This window comes from Patiria miniata, unplaced genomic scaffold (genome assembly GCF_015706575.1).
Source record: "Patiria miniata isolate m_02_andy unplaced genomic scaffold, ASM1570657v1 HiC_scaffold_19, whole genome shotgun sequence".
NCBI classification, from domain to species: domain Eukaryota; kingdom Metazoa; phylum Echinodermata; class Asteroidea; order Valvatida; family Asterinidae; genus Patiria; species Patiria miniata.
In genome coordinates this window covers 10,079,489-10,086,067 of record NW_024037057.1, presented here as the reverse complement: position 1 = coordinate 10,086,067, position 6,579 = coordinate 10,079,489, and positions in this window count along the sequence as shown.

Here is a 6,579-nt window from a genome sequence, read left to right as displayed (position 1 = left end):
CAGAAAGTTCAAGAAGAGCTCATTTGGGCTTTCAAACACGTATCGTTCTGAAAATGAAACCCTTTATTGTGACTAATTTCGCCCTCAGATGAAACTGCAAATTAACCCTTTACAATTTGAAGCTTTCAAGAAAAGTCAAATTGGGCTCAATTCAAACAATCCAGAAATGTCAAATTTTGCCTAATGTTGATGAAAATGAAAAGGTTAACCCCTTACAATTCTAAACTATCCAGAAATGTCCAATTTTGATGTAAATGCAAGTTTAACCCCTTGCAATTTAAAACTATCCAGAAAAGTCCAATTTTGCCCAATTTTGATGAAAATGCAAGGTTAACCCCTTACAATTTTAAACGTTCAAGAGAATTCAAATTGTGACTAATTTTGATGAAAATGCAAGGTTAACACTTAACAATTTTAAACTATCCAGAAAAGTCAAATTTTCCCCATTTTTGATGAAAATGCAAGGTTAACCCCTTACAATTTTAAAATATCCATAAAACTCAAATTTTGCCCAAATTTGATGAAAATGCAAGGTTAACCCCTTACAATTTTAAACGTTCAAGAGAATTCAAATTTTGCCTTATTTTGATGAAAATGCAAGGTTAACCCCTTACAATTTGAAAATTCCCAGAAAAGTTAAATTTTACCCAATTATGATGAAAATGCAAGGTTAACCCCTTACAATTTTAAACTATCCAGAAATGTCAAATTTTGCCTAATTTTGATGAAAATGCAAGGTTAACCCCTTACAATTTGAAAATTCCCAGAAAAATTAAATTTTACCCAATTTTGATGAAAATTCAAGGTTAACCCCTTACAAGTTAATATTTCCCAGAAGTGTCAAATTTTGCCTTATTTTGATGAAAATGCAAGGTTAACCCCCTATAAGTTAAAATTCCAAGAAGTGACAAATTTTGATGAAAAAGCAATGTTAAACTATCCAGAAAAATCAAATTTTGCCCATTTTTGATGAAAATGCAAGGTTAACCCCTTACAATTTGAAACTTTCAAGAAAAGTCAAATTTTGCCCAATTTTGATGAAAATGCAAGGTTAATCCCTTACAATTTAAAATTTTCCAGAAAAGACCAAATTTGCCCTATTTTGATGAAAATGCAAGGTTAACCCCTTACAATTTTAAACTATCCAGAAAAGTCAAATTTTGCCCATTTTTGATGAAAATGCAAGGTTAACCCCTTACAATTTTAAACTATCCAGAAAAGTCAAATATTGCCCAATTTTGATGAAAATGCAAGGTTAACCCCTAACAATTTTAAACTTTCCAGAAAAGTCAAATTTTGCCCAATTTTGATGAAAATGCAAGGTTAACCCCTTACAATTTAAAATTTCCCAGGAAAGACCAAATTTGCACAATTTTGATGAAAATGCAAGGTTAACCCCTTACAATTTAAAATTTCCCAGAAAAGACAAAATTTGCCCAATTTTGATGAAAATGCAAGGTTAACCCCTTACAAGTTAAAAATTTCCCAGAAAAGACAAAATTTGCCCAATTTTGATGAAAATGCAAGGGGAACCCCTTACAATTTTAAACATTCCAGAAAAGTCAAATTTTGCCCAATTTTGATGAAAGTGCAAGGTTAACCCCTTACATTTTAAAATTTCCCAGAAAAGACAAAATTTGCCCAATTTTGATGAAAATGCAAGGTTAACCCCTTACAATTTTAAACAATCCAGAAAAGTCAAATTTTGCCCATTTTTGATGAAAATGCAAGGTGAACCCCTTACAATTTGAAACTTTCCAGAAAAGTCAAATTTTGCCCAATTTTGATGAAAATGCAAGGTTAACCCCTTACAATTTAAAATTTCCCAGAAAAGACCAAATTTGCCCTATTTTGATCAAATTGCAAGGTTACCCCTTACAATTTTAAACTATCCAGAAAAGTCAAATGTTGCCCATTTTTGATGAAAATGCAAGGTTAACCCCTTACAATTTTAAACTATCCAGAAAAGTCAAATTTTGCCCAATTTTGATGAAAGTGCAAGGCTAACCCCTTACATTTTAAAATGTCCCAGAAAAGACCAAATTTGCCCAATTTTGATGAAAATGCAAGGTTAACCCCTTACAATTTTAAACAATCCAGAAAAGTCAAATTTTGCCCATTTTTGATGAAAATGCAAGGTTAACCCCTTACAATTTGAAACTTTCCAGAAAAGTCAAATTTTGCCCAATTTTGATGAAAATGCAAGGTTAACCCCTTACAATTTAAAATTTCCCAGAAAAGACCAAATTTGCCCTATTTTGATCAAATTGTAAGGTTAACCCCTTACAATTTTAAACTATCCAGAAAAGTCAAATTTTGCCCATTTTTGATGAAAATGCAAGGTTAACCCCTTACAATTTTAAACTATCCAGAAAAGTCAAATATTGCCCAATTTTGATGAAAATGCAAGGTTAACCCCTTACAATTTGAAACTTTCAAGAAAAGTCAAATTTTGCCCAATTTTGATGAAAATGCAAGGTTAACCCCTTACAATTTAAAATTTCCCAGAAAAGACCAAATTTGCCCTATTTTGATGAAAATGCAAGGTTAACCGTTTACAATTTTAAACTATCCAGAAAGTCCAATTTTGCCCATTTTTGATGAAAATGCAAGGTTAACCCCTTACAATTTTAACCTATCCAGAAAAGTCAAATATTGCCCAATTTTGATGAAAATGCAAGGTTAACCCCTTACAATTTTAAACTATCCAGAAAAGACCAAATTTGCCCAATTTTGATGAAAATGAAAGGTTAACCCCTAACAATTTGAAACTTTCCAGAAAAGTCAAATTTTGCCCAATTTTGATGAAAATGCAAGGTTAACCCCTTACAATTTAAAATTTCCCAGAAAAGACCAAATTTGCCCAATTTTGATGAAAATGGAAGGTTAACCCCTTACAATTTAAAATTTCCCAGAAAAGACAAATTTTGCCCAATTTTGATGAAAATGCTAGGTTAACCCCTTACAAGTTAAAATTTCCCAGAAAAGACAAAATTTGCCCAATTTTGATGAAAATGCAAGGGGAACCCCTTACAATTTTAAACATTCCAGAAAAGTCATATTTTGCCCAATTTTGATGAAAATGCAAGGTTAACCCCTTACAATTTAAAATTTCCCAGGAAAGACCAAATTTGCACAATTTTGATGAAAATGCAAGGTTAACCCCTTACAATTTAAAATTTCCCAGAAAAGACAAAATTTGCCCAATTTTGATGAAAATGCAAGGTTAACCCCTTACAAGTTAAAAATTTCCCAGAAAAGACAAAATTTGCCCAATTTTGATGAAAATGCAAGGGGAACCCCTTACAATTTTAAACATTCCAGAAAAGTCAAATTTTGCCCAATTTTGATGAAAGTGCAAGGTTAACCCCTTACATTTTAAAATTTCCCAGAAAAGACAAAATTTGCCCAATTTTGATGAAAATGCAAGGTTAACCCCTTACAATTTTAAACAATCCAGAAAAGTCAAATTTTGCCCATTTTTGATGAAAATGCAAGGTGAACCCCTTACAATTTGAAACTTTCCAGAAAAGTCAAATTTTGCCCAATTTTGATGAAAATGCAAGGTTAACCCCTTACAATTTAAAATTTCCCAGAAAAGACCAAATTTGCCCTATTTTGATCAAATTGCAAGGTTACCCCTTACAATTTTAAACTATCCAGAAAAGTCAAATGTTGCCCATTTTTGATGAAAATGCAAGGTTAACCCCTTACAATTTTAAACTATCCAGAAAAGTCAAATTTTGCCCAATTTTGATGAAAGTGCAAGGCTAACCCCTTACATTTTAAAATGTCCCAGAAAAGACCAAATTTGCCCAATTTTGATGAAAATGCAAGGTTAACCCCTTACAATTTTAAACAATCCAGAAAAGTCAAATTTTGCCCATTTTTGATGAAAATGCAAGGTTAACCCCTTACAATTTGAAACTTTCCAGAAAAGTCAAATTTTGCCCAATTTTGATGAAAATGCAAGGTTAACCCCTTACAATTTAAAATTTCCCAGAAAAGACCAAATTTGCCCTATTTTGATCAAATTGTAAGGTTAACCCCTTACAATTTTAAACTATCCAGAAAAGTCAAATTTTGCCCATTTTTGATGAAAATGCAAGGTTAACCCCTTACAATTTTAAACTATCCAGAAAAGTCAAATATTGCCCAATTTTGATGAAAATGCAAGGTTAACCCCTTACAATTTGAAACTTTCAAGAAAAGTCAAATTTTGCCCAATTTTGATGAAAATGCAAGGTTAACCCCTTACAATTTAAAATTTCCCAGAAAAGACCAAATTTGCCCTATTTTGATGAAAATGCAAGGTTAACCGTTTACAATTTTAAACTATCCAGAAAGTCCAATTTTGCCCATTTTTGATGAAAATGCAAGGTTAACCCCTTACAATTTTAACCTATCCAGAAAAGTCAAATATTGCCCAATTTTGATGAAAATGCAAGGTTAACCCCTTACAATTTTAAACTATCCAGAAAAGACCAAATTTGCCCAATTTTGATGAAAATGAAAGGTTAACCCCTAACAATTTGAAACTTTCCAGAAAAGTCAAATTTTGCCCAATTTTGATGAAAATGCAAGGTTAACCCCTTACAATTTAAAATTTCCCAGAAAAGACCAAATTTGCCCAATTTTGATGAAAATGGAAGGTTAACCCCTTACAATTTAAAATTTCCCAGAAAAGACAAATTTTGCCCAATTTTGATGAAAATGCTAGGTTAACCCCTTACAAGTTAAAATTTCCCAGAAAAGACAAAATTTGCCCAATTTTGATGAAAATGCAAGGGGAACCCCTTACAATTTTAAACATTCCAGAAAAGTCATATTTTGCCCAATTTTGATGAAAGTGCAAGGTTAACCCCTTACATTTTAAAATTTCCCAGAAAAGACAAAATTTGCCCAATTTTGATGAAAATGCAAGGTTAACCCCTTACAATTTAAACTATCCAGAAAAGTCAAATTTTGCCCATTTTTGATGAAAATGCAAGGTTAACCCCTTACAATTTGAAACTTTCCAGAAAAGTCAAATTTTGCCCAATTTTGATGAAAATGCAAGGTTAACCCCTTACAATTTAAAATTTCCCAGAAAAGACCAAATTTGCCCTATTTTGATCAAATTGCAAGGTTAACCCCTTACAATTTTAAACTATCCAGAAAAGTCAAATTTTGCCCATTTTTGATGAAAATGCAAGGTTAACCCCTTACAATTTTAAACTATCCAGAAAAGTCCAATTTTGCCCATTTTTGATGAAAATGCAAGGTTAACCCCTTACAATTTTAACCTATCCAGAAAAGTCAAATATTGCCCTATTTTGATAAAAATGCAAGGTTAACCCCTTACAATTTTAAACTTTCCAGAAAAGTCAAATTTTGCCCAATTTTGATGAAAATGCAAGGTTAACCCCTTACAATATAAAATTTCCCAGAAAAGACCAAACTTGCCCAATTTCGATGAAAATGCAACGTTAACCCTTAACAATTTTAAACAATCCAGAAAAGTCAAATTTTGCCCAATTGTGAGTGAGAATGCAAGTCTAACCCTTACAATTTTAAACGTTCAAGAAAGGTCAAATTGTGACTAATTTTGATGAAAATGCAAGGTTAACCCCTTACAATGTTAAACTATCCAGAAATGTCAAATTTTGCCAAATTTTGATGAAAATGCAAGGTTAACCCCTTACAATTTAAAATTTCCCAGGAAAGACCAAATTTGCACAATTTTGAAGGAAATGCAAGGTTAACCCTTACAATTTTAAACCATTCAGAAAAGTCAAAACTTGCTCAATATTGATGAATGTGCAAGCTGAACCCCCTTACAATTTTAAACTATCTAGAAAAGTCAAATTTTGCCAAATTTTGATGAAAATGCAAGGTTAACCCCTTACAATTTAAATTTTTCAGAAATGACAAATTTTGCCCAATTTTAATGAAAATGCAAGGTAAACCCTTTACAATTTTAAACTTTCCAGAAAAGTCAAATTTTTCCCAATTTTGCTGAAATTGCAAGGTTAACCCCTTACAATTTGAACGTTCAAGAAAGGTCAAATTGTGACTAATTTTGATGAAAATGCAAGGTTAACCCTTTACAATTTTACACTTTCCAGAAAAGTCAAATTGTGCCAAATTTTGATAAAAATGGATTTTGCAATTTTAAACGTTCAAGAAAGGTCAAATTGTGACTAATTTTGATGAAAATGCAAGGTTATCCCCTTATAATTTTAAACTATCCAGAAAAGTCAAATTTTGCCCAATTGTGAGTGAAAATGCAAGGCGTTAACCCCTTACAGTTTAAAGTTTCCCAGAAATGTCAAATTTTGCCCAATTTTGATGAAAATGCAATTTCTTACTAATTATTTTGATGCATTTTGCCCTTTAAATGAAACGTCTGTCCAATGTATATATGGAGAGATGTTTTAGGGACCCTTGGGCATGTTTCTTGCAAGTTTCGGGCAACTTCATTCTTTTGCCAAAATTTGAAAATAAAAGTGCAAGGGGTTAACCTTGCATTTTTATTTAAATTGGGTAAAATGTTGACTTGTTTCAAAACGGTTCAGAAATTGCTTTTAGTATGCTCGA